The sequence below is a fragment of the Trachurus japonicus genome, chromosome 6 (genome assembly GCF_045865225.1).
Source record: "Trachurus japonicus isolate A0001 chromosome 6, Traja_1.0".
Classification (NCBI taxonomy): Eukaryota; Metazoa; Chordata; class Actinopteri; order Carangiformes; family Carangidae; genus Trachurus; species Trachurus japonicus.
Window position 1 is genome coordinate 22706247 of NC_140912.1, and position 18361 is coordinate 22724607.

Below are 18361 nucleotides of genomic sequence, written 5' to 3' on the forward strand. Positions count from 1 at the left end.
CACATTTTCAAGGTCTTGGTCTTGTCTCGGAATCGACTACATTTTTACTTGGTCTTGTCTCACAACACTAGGTTCTATACATTAATACATGAAGAGCTATGGAACTTTTAGTTTAACCAATTGTCCAACACATTACAACTTAATTTGATGTTCACACAACTTATTTTAGATCTTTTAGATTTTAGCTCTGTTTAACAGATTGATTTGGGCTGGTTACTATGTTTTCTGATGCCATTTTGTCATGATTTCAAATGTCGTGTTTTTCATGCATTTTATATTGCTCTATGTTTTATCAGCAATCTGTCAGATGCCCTGGTTAACACAAATAGGACTGTTTCAGGCCCAGGGGCACAGGATTTGATTGAATCTCACTCTTGAACAGAAAATGGGGAAATCCTGGTTCCCATTATAGACTTGTGGTTTTTCCACTCTTAATGAGGCCACTCACATCCAAAATCCTGTCTGTGCCACTGTTTCCCTGTTTGCTCTGAGTCAGGCTTTATCCTTAACTGCCTTTCTTGTTTCTCCTGCATGTGTCATACACAACCCTATACTTATGGCGGCAATGCTGTTGGTGATGCAGCTATTGCCCACAGATCATAATTTAATATCTGAATTTCATAATCACATAATTACATAAATCCACTGTAAAGTTATTTGGTGGCTGGAAAACTTAGTGCTACAGCAAAGGAAATACATGACATTATACATTATGACACTAAATATGTTTCTAAAAGCTCTTTAGTCACAGGCAGGGCACTCCTCCATACTGTAAGTGGCACTTCTTATGTCATCGTATGGGAAACCACATGCAAGAGCACTTTGCCACATGCTATAGTTAAGTGGAGCAGCCTCAGTGCCGTCATTGCCAAAAAAAGATATGCTTAAAGGAATAGTTTGACATTTTGCGGAACAAGCTTATTTTTCTTTCTCGCTTGAGAGTTAAACAGTAATATCAATAGCACTCTCACAATATAATACTGTTTGGCCTGGCACACAGTGTGGAAATAGGAAGGAATAGCAGGCCGGCCTCACTCATTAGCACGTTACATCTCGTTTATTAAACTAATAGAAAAACCAAAGTGTAAAACCGAGTGGAGATTAAACAGTACAGTGGGTGTACAGTGACTTCCTGAGAGTGAACCAGGTCAAGTCAAGTCAAGACAAAAATTTTTCCTTAAAACCAGATTCTGGAGATTTTAGAGATTTAAAACAAACAAGATAGCTGATAGAGTGATAACCAGTGAGTTTTGCACTGCAGTAATGATTCTCTGGGCTGTACATCATCAAAAATACAGTCAGAGTAAAGGTGTGCACTATGAAGCATGTCGAGCAGGGGTGTCAAACATATGGCCCGTGGGCCAAAACTGACCTGCCAGAGGGTCCACTCCGGCCTGCGGGATGAATTTGCCAAGTTTGAAAATTACATAGAAGACAGAAGAGACATAATATTGTTAAAATTGCATGTCATTTTCTTGAGAAATTTCAGGTTGTTCATAATGTTTTGTAAAATGATAGAAAATGAAAACATCTTTCTTTGCACTAAAACAAAGGGAAACATTTAGAGTTCTCATTATTCATAGGTTATATGCTATCATTTACTGGTCCGGGCCGCTTGAGATCAAACTACGCTGTATGTGGCCCCTTAACTAAAATGAGTTAGGATGACTTCTATAGAAAAAAGGTTCAATAAAACCAATCACTATACGTCTAAGAAACATGTGAATGAATTTGAGTTTCTCAAGATGAATGGATGTTGATCAACCAATTAATTTCCTTGCCACACGTGTCCTCCATGATGCTTTGGCAGATTGTGTTACCTTACAAAGCTGTGTCCCTCAGGGTAAATTACTTACAAATTAGGAGGTAGAAAATACACTACGTAAGATATGCTAACTAGTTGCTGTAGCTTTACATTTCCTGTGCAGACATGAAAGTGATTTTCTTTCTTCAATCATGGTGTGACATCAAAAGGTATATTTTTTTGATGAACCTTTATTTGAAACACATCATCCACACAAGTGGCTACAATACTGTAGACATATTGCATAGTGAATATGGTCATAATTCTCAGATGAAAACCCTCTGGCATAGTGACATAGCAGCAGTAAGGTCAAACTAGTTCTACATCAAATACCACACATGTTTCCAGTGCAACCGGCTGCCTGTCTTTGATATTCCCTGTTTGACCTGTCTTCTCACAGTCGGCCTCAGTCAGCTTTAGACTTGAAAGGACACTGGTTTAAAACCAGTCCAGACAGGCTGCTCCACAAGAATCTCAGCAGTAAACAAATCCTCAGTGGAAAGCCTGAGAAATCCACAGCAGAGAATTTGCATTGGTTTCAGGATAATAATCTCCTGCCAAACACTGTTATGCCTGGAATTTGCTGATGAGAGAGCAAACGGTTCTGCTGGCTATCAGTCACTTTCTTCCTCTCTGTTCTTTTAACTTTCCTGTCTGTCTCCACTCTCGTTCTCTCTTCCCCACATCCATCACCCCCGTCTCCTCGCTTCCTTCCTCCCTTTCTCTCAAATTCTCGTCTCCGTCTCCTCTTTCCTTTGCAGACTATCTCCCTCCTTCTTCCTGCCACATTTTCTTTTCAGCATCTTTCCTCCACCCTTTTTCTTTTTGCTTTGCACTTAGAGAAAGAGAGAGAATAAAACAATATGCACGTTGTTATGTCCAACCAAGAACTTCAAATTCCTCCAGCATTCCAGCGCAGCTTAGCATTCTCTTGGGTTTGGATCTCCCCACTTCCTCTCCCTTTTCCTTCCCCCAACCCCTCTCCCACATACTCCTCGCTGCTTTTCTCTGTAGTCCCACTTTGTCTGCTTTGTCTGCCCTATCCCTCTCATCATCAGAGGGAAGCAAGCTCCCTTTATGACTGCCTTCAACACACCCACAGCTGGATATTCAAAAAGGATTCTCCTCGTTGAAAGACAAGAACAGAAACATCCTCGTAACTGGTCCAATATGCTGAGTTCTGACATTTCTAACCACCTCTATCTGCCCTGAGCATATTCAGCTTTGCAGTGCATCCCCTTGAACTCACAAACCTTCAAACACTTTGCAGTAAACTGAAAATAAAATCTACCTCACATGCCCATGATATATTCCCTGCTGGTTTTTGTCTGTCTTGCTTTCAGCTTTGTTAAAACTGCAGCTACCAAGTACCAAAAGGATCATATTACATTTTGCTGGTCACCTGTTGCCTGGGTAATTTCAGAGATCATTTTAGGATGCCCTAATTTGCCTAAAGGAGTTACATTTCCATTTACGTGCAAGCTAACTCTGTCCACAGATGCTGCTTTTCTGGTTGTTGCAGAATTCAGACTGAGGTGCCATTAAAACCCAGTGATTTTATAACAAGTAGTCAGGGAACACCTGCTTCGTGCTAAACTTACACATCACTGCAAACAGCAATTAATCCAATGCATTCTGAGATGTTTTACTACAAATGTTGACTTTGTGTTGGTGCTGCAGGAAAATTCAAGGTATCATTGGTCATCAGGATGCTTACCAGACTGAATCTTCTCTGCTCTTATAAATTGGCATCGAGCACATGTGCCAACCCCATGCTGGTGATTAAGAGCAACCCCATGGACACCATGAATCTCAGCACAAAAATACATGGCTTCTGTTATGTTTTTGCAATAACACTGAAGATTGTATGTTCTTGTGCAGAGAAAGTTGTTATTTAAATGCAATGCAATGGATAAGGAGATGACAGATCATTTAAGGATATGTTTATACACAAAATATCCTATGTATATTCTACGTGTAATAAATGTGGTTTACTTGGTACTCTCGACAGAAAGAAGTGCTGAACTTTTTTGCATAATTAGAGAGAAAAGCCGTCACGCTCTGCATGATTACAGTAAGAGGTATTCTTGCAGCGCCTGAAGCCACCGCTCACGAGAGGACAATAGGATTATATGTACAAAAGTCTGTTCTTTCTCTCACTTTTCTTGTTGCCTGAGCCTCTCTCACCCTCTTATGCGCTCACACTGCTGCTATACTGCTGCTGCCCTACTGGGACAATGCACTTACATAACCAATCCTCCTCTGTAATCCCAGCCCATGTGGCCCCTCCCATCCCCACCCTGCTATCCTCTCTGTGTCTCCTGTCCCCTGCTCAAATCTCTCCCCCTCCTGATGGTGTCAGGGGGAAGGGGGAGGAGGGGACTCCTTTATGTCCAGATTACTATGGAAGAAGCAGCAACATGACCTCTTAATCTTAATCTCATTCAGTTACATGTATGCTCAGTATCATCAAGATTGAATCACACGTTCTCATTCTGAATTCGTTTAGTGCTGGGGAGTGTTTTGAAACTATTTTTTGGGTGAGTCACCTTATTACAGTAGTATTATTTGATGATTTGTCATGTCGCGTATATAACTGTGTCACTGTATTGTTTTTATGTTTTGGGACTCCGGATGGAAATTAGCATCGATGCTATAATCCGGCACATTTACATGTTTTTATATGTACATTGATGTGCACTGTCCCATCCAAATAAACAAATAAAGTAAAGTAAAGTAAATGACAAAACATATATATAGCTAATACATGAAAGCAGTGATTAAGCCTATTAACCTTGGTTTTATTTTTATTTATTAGAACTAATACAAGGTGTCCTTAATGTTAACTTTTTCCTCGATTTACACTGTAGTGATGTATCAATGAAGACTAAAGAGTAGGCTAAAAGTAAAAACAAGAGTTAAAATATCTTCATCTCAACTTGATGTTTTGAACAAAATACATGAACTACCATGCAATGATGGAAATATAAATATGATGAAATCCTAGCAAGGTACTACTGGAGGACAGGAAGTCAATTGAGGAGAAAGTAAAGCCACGTGTAAACAAACATCCCTGAACAGATTGTGTATTTTGATTACGGATGGATTGTTAGCCTATTTATGAATGGACGCACGATTACATCTGGTGAAATATCCTAATAAATTGTTGAAGCAGTGGACTTGTGTCAGGAAGAAATGAAAAAAATAATAATAATAATAATAATTTCGTAATTATGATTTAGCCTACATTTGTATCAATTTGTAGCTATAACAAGCCGGCGATTCCCACCACTGCGCGCGTTCCCGCGACAAACTTCACCAACTGTGCGCGCCCCGGACGAGCGGCTGGTACTTAAGCCTAGCGTCTCGTCTCTGATCCAGGAGCAGTGCGACTGTGTGTGTACAGCAAAGCTAACGAATGAAACACGATAAAAAAAGAGGGATCCCGGGTGTATTACTCTACTCTGCCATATATCCACCTGTCTACCTGCAGTGAGCTGAAGGATATTTCGTCCGAAGGTAAGCTAAGCGGGTGTGCCGTGGCGGATAAAAACACCAGATTATTTTTTTCGGCTGTAGTGTGTAGTGTAGTGCGCTGAGGGGGGAGAGGGAGAGAAAACAACAGCCCCGCCGCTTGTAGCAGACATTAGCTTCCTTCGTTAGCGCGGTGCTGCTAATGGGTGATGTTAGCTGTGTTAGCTGTTAGCTCGCTGTGCTTGGGGAGACAGAAAGAAAAAAAAAAAAGCTGGCTCGTCGTGTCGATAGCTTGTTTTGTTGTCATGACACACACTGCACACTTGTCGCCCGCGGTGTGCAGACGATTGATTGGCAAACCTGGCGAGCAAACGCGACCGTTAACGTCAACCTGACTGTGCACGAAAAACGTTAAAGTATCGGTTGCTAAGATAAGCTAAGCTAAGCTAAGTATGCTAATGGTAGTGGTTGTGGTGGTGGTGGTGGTGTTGGTGGTGGGGGGCGGGGGGGTAAAGCCTGCTGCTTTACGGCAAGACGAGGCCTTGTATGTCTGTAAGTAAGTCAAAGCTAGCTCGTAGCTTACGCCGTTGTCTGCCTTTGCCAGTCAGTCAGACAGACAGACCGGGCCATTTTGCGTTTGAAAGCAGGTTAGTTCAGGTCAACAGAAACCTATCGGGGCTTTTGTTTTGTGCGGCAGCGTTACCGGCACAACCTTGTTTTGTGATGACTAATGTTTACTCAAAGTAAGGACTGTGGTGGTGGTGGCTGCTGCTGTCAGAGAGCTACCGTGACTCGGTGTGTGTGAGTGTGTGTTTGGCCCGTCTCAAAGAGGGGGAGGACGAGTGAATGTCAGCTTTTTTAGTTGTTGTTGTTGTTGTTGTTGCAGGGCTCCAGACTGGGGAGCATTTTGCCCCTAAAATGTGAGGCAGTGCAAGTAAAATCTTCATCTACTTGCGCATGTGCAACCAGTAAATGTGCTGTGTTTTTTTATACACTGGTGAAACTTGGAAGAGGCGACTCAAAGAATCTGGTAGCTGTCATTACAGGTGGCGGGTCAATGTGTTGTGATTACGATAAATGAAAAGGAAATGATGGTGTGCACCCCTACATTTTCTGCCTGCGCTCCTAAAATTTTAAGTTTGGGAGGCCACTGAGCTCCTAGTAAAGAAAAAAGAAAAGTTAGTCTGGATCCCCTGTGTTGTTTTCTCCTCAGATGGGTCTGATCTGCTTCACTACCTGTTCATCAGGTGTGCAGTGTGGGGAGGGGGGCGGCAGTCGATCAGGTGGTGTTATTGTTAACGTGGACACCTGTAGATGTCTCTTGCAGGACAACTGTGCAGTGTCAGTGTGACCTTTTTTTTTTCTTCAGTTACCTCACAAGGGTCATGTATGGTGTTTATCTAGCTATCAAGGTGTCTGTTCAGGTTAAAGGGGGGTAAACCTAAGCATTTTACTCCCCCCACCCCAAAGTTTTCACTCCCAGTGTTGCACGTGAAATACAAGATACAGACAGAAACGTATTCATATGCTTAATGCATCTCTGTTGCACCAATAGAGGCTGTGAGCCAGCCTGTTTACTAATGTTTGGCCAGATCAGAAAATAGTGTAATGTTTTAATGTTAACGGAGAGGTGTGTGTTTTTTTACTTTTTGATGACTAAGTCACTGTACTCTGCTAGTACAGCTACTGTGCAGTCTAAACACACACAGATTTGTAACAACTGCATGGAGATAGTGTGTGAGTGGGTGTCCCACAGAATATTAAAATGGAGGTTCACATGTAGAGGTGTTGGACTATGTTTACGAATACACTGAAGGGAGGCAAGAGTCACTCTTGAGTTGTGCTTATAGTCATTAGTCAACTATATTGTCACAGCCTAGATGAGGATCCATCAATTGCTGCTTTCATTGCATCTTACAGTGACACAATCTGTTTTTTTTTAAAGACTTTGATTCATGTTAATTATGCAATTACTTACACCATATTATACAAGATGCAGATTACCAACCTTATAGCCATTATTTGGGATACTTTGAATTGTAGCAAAACAGTGCAATGTTTTCTGGCCACGTTTGGACAGCAAATTTAGAAAGCTGGAGGAATGGATTAAGTTTTGTCATTGGAAAGAACTGGTTGTATTTATATACGCTCATTAAAAAGATTATGGATTTGGGTGTTGTTATCCATTAGGATTGGATGGGTTTGGTTTAATTGTGCCAAGAGGAAATGTGATACAAGGCATTGTAATAATTTCAAATGCACTATGTGTGAGTTGTTTACAAATGTGTCTCTAGCAAGAACTCTAGAGCTGTTCCTGTCAGTAACATTTCTTATATTGAAGCAATGAAGCATGCTGTTGAATTGTTTTGCTGGTCCCAATATTGACTAAGGCAAAATTTGCCATGGTATGAACTATAGATAGAAATCTAGGTTGATGTAATATCTGACATATGCAAAATTTAGATCTCCCGTGTGTCAAGGAGTAGTTAAAATGTCTTTTGGGAAGATTGATAAAAAGTGATGTGAAAAACATCTAATAACTTGTCACCTGAATACCCAAGCTTTGACCCCTTGTCCTGTCTTGCACTGTGACTCTGATCCCCTCCATCACTGGTCCCTAGTAGTATTTACGGTTGTGCACAAGTCGGCTGCCTCATAGCTCCCTGTGCAGGAAAGACCCTGGAAAACTGTCACCTGTCTTATGTAGCTCACACAAACACAGCAAATGTTGGTTGGCTAAAACCTACTGTTGAGCAGTGGTTTGTACAGAAGTTTCAGCTCAAATGAGCTCAAAAGTGTACCAGCCAGTTATCTTTATATTGAGTATAAGCAGGGATTAAGTTGTAAAAAGAGTGTGTAAAAACCAACGGGTTTATCTGTAACCTGGGGTTGAATAACACTAGGAGTCCTAAGTTTGTTGGAAGCTACAAAGTGCTGCCTAGAGAGCGTATGAAAGCATCTGCAATGTTTGTAATGACAACTGCCAGGGTGATGAGTATTGTAATTGATTGTAAAAATGCTGGCACAATCAATTAAGTAAACAAATTCGGTCATTTTGCTGCATTGAAACTGTGCTACAGACTATTGAGGATCCAGACATCACACATTTAGAGCCAAGTACAAGATGTGATTGTGGGAATAAATCCAGGGAAAAGCCTGGTTTCCAGACCCCAATTGAATTCTCCCGAAGGCTTGATTAAAGGGTGAAGTCGTCCAGTGTCCCTGAGTAGTCATAGATGTGTCAATCAGTCTGTCTGCACACGCCCTTGCAGTCTGAAGAGGAGGACCAAGAGCTAAAATAAGCCAGAATACACACATGATGTCCAGAGCGAAACATTTGGCTTCTTGTGTTGTTGTGTTTTTTTTTGTTTTGCTGACTCTGCTTAGTACAGTATGGGTCATCTGTAATGCAGTAGCAGAGATAAACTTTTGACCGGTGGGTTTTCGGTAGCTTTTAGAGAGGCTTAGTTGGTTGGTAATGTAGCTACAGGGTTGGTTTTCATATGTGGATGGATGTCGACAGATGCCAACATCATGGGGATTTATGTCATGGATAGGAAACACTCATCCTCACAGAGTCCTGCAAGTCAGTGGAGTGTTTCCCATATGCTGATTTTTATTAGTGTCAGACCGTCACCATATCAACGTTGGCCGCCACGTACTGATCTTCTGTTTTCTTTCCTACTGTTTCAAATGGATAAAAACTTGCTTTTACTTCATCTCAGGGTTGTGCAAAGTAAGTTTTAGCATGTTTTTATTGTCCCTCTATTTGCCTGTAATATGGGGTGCACATGTACTAATTACTTGACCTGACTCCATCAGCATTGTAATTTGGTTGGCACAGCACGAGTAGTGGAGTTTATACATATTGTTCAGTTATTGATTTGTCAGGTTAGGTTTGCTTTTATTGTTGGAAGAGAAAGTAATATGCATCAGTTGCAGTGGTGCAAAGACGAAGACAGTTTGTATTATATATTTGCCAATTGCCACTAAATTTGATTATTATCTGTCATTAGACATTAGACCAGTCAGCGGTCTGCAATGTTTACACGTCACACACCGCTTCACCCTTTTTGTTACCACAGCCGAGCAGGTACTAAAAAAATAGTACCGGGTACCAGATTCCAGGTACTTTTTACGTAATGGAAATGCAAAAAGGTCGAGTCGAGTCAAGCCGGTACCATGTAGTGGAAACGCGGCATAATTCTGTGGGAAAAATAACTCGGGTGCTCCCTCATTTTAGACCATGCAAACTTTTTTCTTAAAGGGACAACGAGGAGTTTCTATTTGGTTATAAAAAAGTCAAACGTTAATGTGGATGAATCTACGCTACCCACACTTGTTAATGGGCCCATTTTCGATAAATATATCGTTTTGTCTCTATCGTTATTTTGTTATTATTAGTGGTGGCGGAAATGCTGGGCGAGCCGACCAGCGTTTCTGTACTTTCGGTTTCGTGGCGAGTCATGAGAATAACGCCGCCGAATCGCCGTTTATGGTCGGAACTACGACGGTATGTGATCGTCTTCGAACCTCTGACTTTAATTCTTGATGAATGAAAACATGAGTCTGTCTTGCGCCGGTCAAAGAATATCACGGTGCGCGCGGAGGCTCATAAATTTTCCAAAACTCCTCGTTGTCCCTTTAAAAGAATCGGAATCGAGAATCGTTAGGAACCGGAATTGAAACGTGGAATCGGAACCGGAATCGTTTAATTTCAAATGATACCTAACCCTAATCTTGACCCATTCCCACTTTTATTTAAAGCTGCCCTGTGGAGCTTTGCTCATTACGAGCCATCAGCCGTGTTTTTTTTCGAGTAGGCTACTGCAACAGTCAGTCTGCGCCGTTCGATGACGTTGAACCCCCCCCTTCCCTCCCTCCCTCCCCGAACGGTAAGTGCAGGTAACCAGGCAACCAGGTGACTGGCGAAGTAGGAAGAGAAAAAAAAGTTGTGGTCATTCAGCTTTGGCATTTATTTAGGGGTGTGACCTTATACATGTGTAAACGTTTACACGGAATGAAACTGTAAACGTTTAGTAAAAAAAAAAAAAAAAATCCCTAAACGATATCTAGGCCTACACGCAATTTATTTTCATATTTTTATACATAGGCCTACATTTTGGGGGGGGGCTGGGTGAAAAATAGTCCCGCACACTGTCTTAATTTAGAGAAAACTATGATTTAATAAAAATGATGCTGTGACGCGCTTCCCTCCTCCAAAATGTGTGTAAGTGCGTTTTTTCTTTCCTTTTTTCTTGTCTTTTTTTTTTGCGAGCGAGTGTGATGGCGCCGCCACGCCGGGTCAAACATTGCTTTTCTGGTTGCCAAAAAATATTCTAAGCAAATATAGCCTCCCTAAACACAAACAAATAACCTTAAACGGATTGAAAGGGGTGTCTCGGGACATTAAAGACGGCCGAGGACCGACGAGACGCCTCTGTATTGCTCCTGCCCGGTCTGTCCTCCTCTCATCCGCACTTCAGCACCTGTCCTGGGCTGCACCCATAGACTGCACCGTGTCGGCTCGGCTCGCTCCTCGTAAATGACTTTACTCCTTTTAAAAGTAGTGTAAACAATTTACTGTTCTGATCACTCATACGCGTGTATAGTTAGGCTATACGTTGCATTATTATTAGTTATAGCTACTTCGAAAGTAAAGGACGGTGGAGCGAGCCAAGCTGTAGCCCAGGACAGGTGCTGAAGTGTGGGAGAGGAGGGAGAGACTGGGCTCCGGGGCTCTGGCAACTTGCGGCGGATCAGAGAGGGTGGAGGACCGACATGACAGGGGGTCTGGGTCTCCTGGTACCTGTGCGGGCCAGGACCGCGGAGGTCAGCGAGAGGGGGGGTACGGTGGTCGACTCTGAACGCGCTCACCGGGCGGATCTCTCCAGTTACGGTGCGGTGCGTGTCGGGGGGGAGGGGGGCGGGACGAATCCGCCGTCGGGTCTCCTCCGCTCCGGTGGCTGCAGTGTCAGTGCTTCCACCGGCTGCATATCAGACTAGACAAAAATAAGATAACATGTTCTTCTTCTCTTCTGTTTACCAGCGCTCTAAACCCTACGTCAAATCCGAACGTGTTGCGTTGCATGCGTAATTCCCTGTGCGACAGCGCGGGAAAGTCGCTCCTCAGAGGCAATTGCGCTCCTGGGTAAACCAGGGACTGTTGTGTGGTGGAGATGCGTTCAATGATCATCCTAATAAGTCGTTTGGCAGTGGCTGCAATGTAACGGACATTGTTTTATATGTATAAACTCCACAGGCCAGCTTTAAGAATTTCCCTTACAAATAGGAAACGTGCTGCTTGCAGATAATGTAGGTCCACCAGTGGGATGTTGACCAGCTGACATGCAGCTTTTTTGTGAACCGTTTGAGGGTAGAAACTGTTTTGCACTCGGTTTTCTGCGGTAAATTACAGCTGTTTGTACACACGGCGTTCTGGGGCTGATTTTTCGTTTTGTATGTGAGTTCTGCAGTTATGATGATGATGTAACCACGTATATGCTCGCATAGCCGAGTTGCACATGCTTGCTCTGATGGTTCAGATACCTGCTGCACCAAGAAGTAATGGGTCCTAACCTCTGAGCCTCTATTATCTCTCCATAATACAATAGTTATGTTAAGACAGTGGCTCTGCTTTTGATTGTGGTTGTTCAATACATTAACCATACTGCCCAATGGTGCTATCTTTCAGCAACAACGCAGCTTGGATAAAGCTTGTTATTAATTAATACCACCAAAGAGATACCACAGGTACTAATGCACCTTTTTTCTGCACCATATAATTAAAGTTAGAGTAAGCTTTTGCTCAGATTAGCCCTTGTTATTTTTTTTTCCCTCACCTCATGTGAGGTTCTTCCTAGTATTCAAAAAGCTTGGATTTAATGTTCTGCATTTGAATTGCACATGGTCCACAAAGCCATCTGTGTGCTTCTGCCGTTACCTGACTACGTGGATGCACAGTGTCACATGGCTTAACACGCTGGCCTTGTTTGTTGTGTCAGTTCAAACTGCACAGGTTGTCTCGAAATGTAATTATGTATCTTTAGAGTGGTTTGTTGAGTAATACTTGTTGATTTTGGCAGCAATAACTTAATATTTACCCGCAGCCAATATTTATGTATTATTATGTAATATAATAACATGGATAATATTAATAATGGTTACTTTGGTGTGCCCATCAAAACTTTTTAGTGATACTTATTCTACCAAAGGATGGATGAGATGATGTGTGCTTGTCTGTGACCTACCTCATTGGCAGACCTTCCCATTTTCATACCTCCATGTTGGCAACTGGTTGTCCAGAGCCAGTATTTTTTGGAGTTGTCCATTCGTCTCTGTCTGTCTGTCCCATTCTTGTGAACACGATGTATCAGGGAACGCCTGGGGGGAATTTCATTACATTTGGCACGAGCATCCACTTGGATTAAAGGATGAACTGATTAGAATTTAATGGTCAAATGTCAAGGTCGCTGTGACCTCACAAAACACATTCTGGTTGGCCTCAAGTAGGTGACATGGCGATATGATGATATTCGATGACAGCGCGTTGACGATCTGCCAAAGCAGAGAGATCATAGTATCGTCTATAGAGCGCATTCTGTCTATTGCTGTTATGCTCTTGCACGGACGCATAACTTTTTTTTTTCTCAGCCAGATCACACTTTTTGCTACTCCGCCGGCAGACACGATGATGATAAACCAATCCTAGTGAACTACATGTAGTGCTGCGGATTTCTCGTTCCCCACCTTGTTTGATTGAGAGTGTTACGGGATGATTTCTCATGAATGAACGGGCAGTATGGGAAGAAGAAAATTTCTGCTCACATCCTTGAAGCGGCAGCTCTATATTGCGCACTAGGCTGATTTTACACGCCTGCCTTCATATCATTGATGTGGCAACGTCTTGTCCAATCAGTCTTGAGTATGGAGTTCAGAGTTTAGCCGAGTGAGGATTGATCAGCTGTTGCAACCTGTGTCCGACGAGCCAGAGGAGCCGTTTATTAACTCGGTCAGATGTTTATTGTCTGTACAACGTATTTCGCTCTACAGATAAATGATTGTTGTCACCTACAGATCAGATTGTATCAATTAATTCACAAAAGCACAAAAGCAAACTAATGACTCATTGAAGCAGTGAGATGAGTTAGGAAAATGCTCTGTTATATTTTTATTTTCTTTTAGGGCTATGACCCCTGGGTTACTCCTTTTCTAACCCAAATATTTGGTCATGTATACGTTTTTATGTACGTGTTTACTTGTTGGTAAACATGGTGAAACGCAAGATAACACCACACTTTTGCAGTGAGAAGGAAACAATTCACTTCATAAGGGGCCGTGTCCACCAGACGCGTTTTCAGCGCTCTGGGCGTCTACTTTCCATTCAAACCCTATTGAGTTTTGCGCTCACAGCGCTCAGCGCCCTCGGCGGTAAAACGCCCTCGGCGCTTGTTTCTTTTTGTCGCGGCGCTCAGGGTGCTTCGAGTTGAAATCTGTTCAACTTTTAGAACAGCGCCGCGCTCGTCAATGTCACTTTTCACCGCACTGACCAATCAGAATCAAGAAGGGGCGGGACATACGTTACCGACAGCAACACAACCGGAGACGTGGCTCGGTTTATATCATGACCCACGCTTGTACTGAAGGTAGGCCGACCTCAGGGCCCATGTCAAAAGCTGCCGCTAATGCTGTTGTGTATTTCTGACACTCGTTGTAGTGTTTACATTAAACAAGGCCGGAACACGGAAGTCTCAGAGGACTCGTTTTGTAACCTAGCAACAGCAGCATTCTGACGAGGGAGAGAGAGAGCGCTAAGCGCTGGGAAAGCAGCGCTGAGAGCGCTGGGAGCGCTAAAAACGCGTCTGGTGGACACAGCCCCTAAGTGTGGTAAAAGACGTCTTTTGTAGACGGTAGAAAGTACTGGGATAGCCTGATCGCCGTGCTGCTGCTGCTGCTGCTGTTGTTGTTTTTGGATACAGGAAGAAGCATAAATAACAAGCATTGCGTCATGACGTTCTCCGTGCGTTGAGACGTTGTCCGTGTGTCGGGATATCCCAATTACAATTACCATGTATACAGGAATAACCCTGTTTGCTCACGCATGTGAACAGGCTATTCCTAATGTTTCAGGAACCAGAATATTGACCGTAACCCGGATATTGACTGCATGTAAACGTAGTCAATGACCCATTTAATCCAAGGGGTGGAAGCAGCTGGGGTAATATCATACATTTGTTGTCAGGTTGGGTTTCATACACAGTTTACACACAGTGCTGTTCTGATATTGGTCAGAAATAAAGAAAACAAGAAGGTGTGCTTGTGAAGCATCCACATTTTTGTAGTTTCTTTGCAGCATAACTTTCACAGCTACAACTTTGTCTTTGTTCTGTCAGAATCGGCTCCATAGCCTGTGCATGTGTGCAGTGTCCACATACAACATGTACTGTTAATTGTTTCTCGAATGAACTGACGTTGAGCAGAACAAGAACAAAGTTAATAATTCAAAGCAGTTTTATCATCCATATATTCCTATTCCACAAACCATACTAAAATACAGTTTATTAAATCCTGTTCCAAGTCATTATTACACATTTTATGAGTCCGGAGAGGCGTGAATGCAAAATGAGATTTGACTCGTTGGTTGGTTATACAGCCTCCCTCTGGTTTTTACTGCCCTGTCACCTGTCACAGCATCAGCAGCACATGTCCAGTGAAAAGAGCCCAGCTCTTCCTCACAAGATTGACAGCTGTTGTGACAGCTGGCCTGATGCAGGAGTGGTGTGTATGTGTGTGTGTGTGTTGGGGGTGGGTGTGTGTAAGGGATAGAGAGAGAGACAGTGACTCATTGGCTCTGTGTTAATGAGGTAATTCTAGAGCTTACGAATGCCAAAGGGAGTCCCTGCTTTATCACTCCCTTTGTGTGCACTAGTGCCTGTGTGTGAACATAAGATACAAGATGTGAGCCATCGTGTGTCTGTAGGTGTGTGTGTGTGTGTGGAGTTTTCGCCTCTGCCCTGATATCCCACTTCTGTGTGGCTTCTCCATGGTAACGAGCTACTAAGCCGCACTGTTGCACTCGGTTGTTGTTTTTTCTGCTGTGGAAAAGAGGTGACTGCCAAAGTGAAAAGAGTTATAACATTACCCCTAAAGGAAATGTTCATGATTTGTTGTTTTTGTTTCGCTGAAGGATTGAGTTTGGGGCCTCGTCTGGCTGCTCCACACATTTCTTAGTAATATTCCACCTCTAACAAAATATCCTTTGTTTGAATACATAGCATGGAGCTCTCTATATTGATCTCACTCCTTTTACTTTTATCCTTAATATGCCATAATACAGCTCACTGCAGTCTCGAGTGGGTGCATTAATCCATGTGTTAAACAGACAGAAGGGAACAGTGGGAAGCGGAAACTTCATCTTCTTCCTCTGCTTCACTGCGACTCCAGTCTGTATCAGCGAGGAAGTCTTTTCTTCTGAAGAACTGCAACGAGAGTGGAGAACTACTACCCTGTTGTGAAGTCTTCACTCTGACTAGAGAAGCTGAAATGCTGTGCCAGACTTAAAGGACCTGTTTCTGTCTTAATTAAACATGAAAAAATGATGATGATGATGATGTCCAAAACAGACACAAATACACGTGAGTCGATTAGTCGACTAATCGCTATAAATGACGACCACTGGTCGACCAAGAAAATCTTTGGTCGGGGGCAGCCCTACTGAAGTCTCAGATGGACGCTACCGTGTACACGTTTAAATGGAAAGCATTGCACAGTTTACATGTGTGAAGTTAAACTGTTTCTAGTCATGTCTGCAGCAGCTGCAGCTGCAGCTAAAGGCAAGAATTACAAAGTGAAAGTTGAAAACAAGGGAGGAAATGTGGTGAAATGGAGCCGATGGTAAATAAAGTGACGGTGAATGTCTGGAGCGGTTCATGAGATGAGTCCGGCCCGGTCAGGTCGCCCGTTGTGTCATGTGTTATGATCCGACGGTCAGAAAGTGGAGGAGAAAAGTCCGACTGTGAAAACACGGAGCTGCTCGTGTCATTTATTCTGCAGTAACACGTCTCATACGTTGGCTCATCTACGGTGTGAAGAACATGCACTAAGGATCCTGTATGCGGGGTAACAGTGTGTGTGTGTTTGAGTTGACATGAACTCTGGCCATGGTTACTGTGAGTCAGAGTAAAAAGTGAAATATTCATCAACAACCTCCTCAAACTACAGAACCGCGAACACATAGTAGACATATTTACTATGATAACAGATGTAGATGAACTGCTGCTTCATTCATCTGACTGCAGGTAGGCTAGTAGGTTAACTAATGCAGTCTAATGCGCACCTGTGCCCTTGAACGTCAACCTGACGTAACCGTGCCGCTGCTTCATCACGCACGAGAGTACTGGGGGGTAAAAAATCGATGCCCTGTGAATTTATATTGCAAAAAAAAATTTTTTATTGATTATATCGATTATTTTACCCAGCCCTAGTAATGCTTTCTACTTGCTGATGCACTGCCTCATGTTTGTTTTAAGAGTGGTTTCCTCTGTTACCTAATCTAGCTCCGAGCCACATGGGAGAACCTCTCATTAAAAGTGAATAGGCTCCTGACTAGTTCCTTTGGCTTGCTCACTCACACATTATTCAATAGTATACATGTCAGGGCTCCAGACTGCCCCTAAATGGGGGCATTTTGCCCCTAAAATTTGAGACGGTGCTAGTACATTTTTCACCTACTTGCACATGTGCAACCAGTAAATTTAACCCTGGTTAAGGGAACAATCGGCGCATACTTTCTCCTTGGTAACACTGGTGTAGCAGAGGCAAATCCTGATTTAGGGAAACATTAGGATCATCATCAAAGTATTTATCAGTAGCAATGTGAATATTTGCTGTGCAAGTTGAAGTACGGTGTGCCAAAATCAACAAGTATTACTCAACAAACCACTCTAAAGATACATAATTACATTTCGAGACAACCTGTGCAGTTTGAACTGACACAACAAACAAGGCCAGCGTGTTAAGCCATGTGACACTGTGCATCCACGTAGTCAGGTAACGGCAGAAGCACACAGATGGCTCCTAAGTTGGGGACTGCTGTGCTCCGGGTAATAAAAAAAAAGTTAGTCTGGACCCTTGCATGTTCCTCTTTTGGCGCAGCAACATTAACTTACTCCTTGCTCCTATGGTAGTGATGCTCAAATGGGTTTTTCTCTCAAATGTACATAAAACAGTCTGCAGTGAAACAGAGCAGGGATGACTTGAGGGGGAAAATGTGAGTGAGTACCCAACATGGCCTCTGAGTCGGGTTAAAGCACTTGTAGGTTTTTAGCTGCTCAGGTCTACCCTGTGATTTCATATGTACGGTCGCTGTGTTATGGAACAGATTTAGCAAATAAATCATGTAAGAATAAGCATGTAAGTTAAATTTCAACTGAAGCTTAAGCAGTGATGAGGTTTGACTGATGCTCATGTTTTAAATGTTTCATCTTGTGCTCTCTTCCTCCAGTAGCACACAGCTGCTTTTCACTGACCAGTTTGATCAGTTTCGTTAAAGCATGATGCATTTGAGTAAAGATGAAGCCTATTGCCATCCTGCAATTCTTTGCTGATATTACATGCTTCATCCTGTAGAGTTCACACAAGAGTGGGGACAGTAATGGGCTAGTCAGAGATTTCAAATGGACTTTACATCCACCTTTATAGACTAGTAATACAGTGCTCATTCTGTCCACAATCTGCTTTGTTGAATAAAGCCGTGAATTAACTACATGACGCACAGAGCAAAGGTGAACCCACTGAAATCACACCAAATGTGATAATTAAATCTATCAAAGCTTGATTAAATAGGGGGTCGTTGGTCACATGATGTTTATTTTAACCACAAATGGAGACTTAATGTAATGGACCTGTGCTTTTTAACAAGGGATGGTAAATAATACATTTATTTTTCCTTTATTCTGGCCTTGCTTCAGTCACTTTTATGGGATTAGTGTAAACCAGACTGTAAATGGAAATGACAGAGCAATTCATTTCATATGGAAATGTGGGCTTGTGCACAACTCAGCCGTGGCCTGTTATAGAAACTCC

General features: G+C 42.7%; 1 protein-coding gene across 2 annotated transcripts in view; it reads left to right on the forward strand.

The window, feature by feature from the left end:
- Positions 1-5154: 5154 nt before the first annotated feature.
- siah1 (siah E3 ubiquitin protein ligase 1) overlaps positions 5155-18361 on the forward strand; it is a 29698-nt gene continuing 16491 nt past the window's right edge. The window contains exon 1 of one of the 2 annotated variants that reach the window (XM_085779865.1): positions 5155-5323. The gene's annotated coding sequence lies outside the window, so the exon portion shown is untranslated. The remainder of the gene's footprint in view (positions 5324-18361) is intronic. The other variant, XM_085779863.1, reaches the window with a different exon arrangement.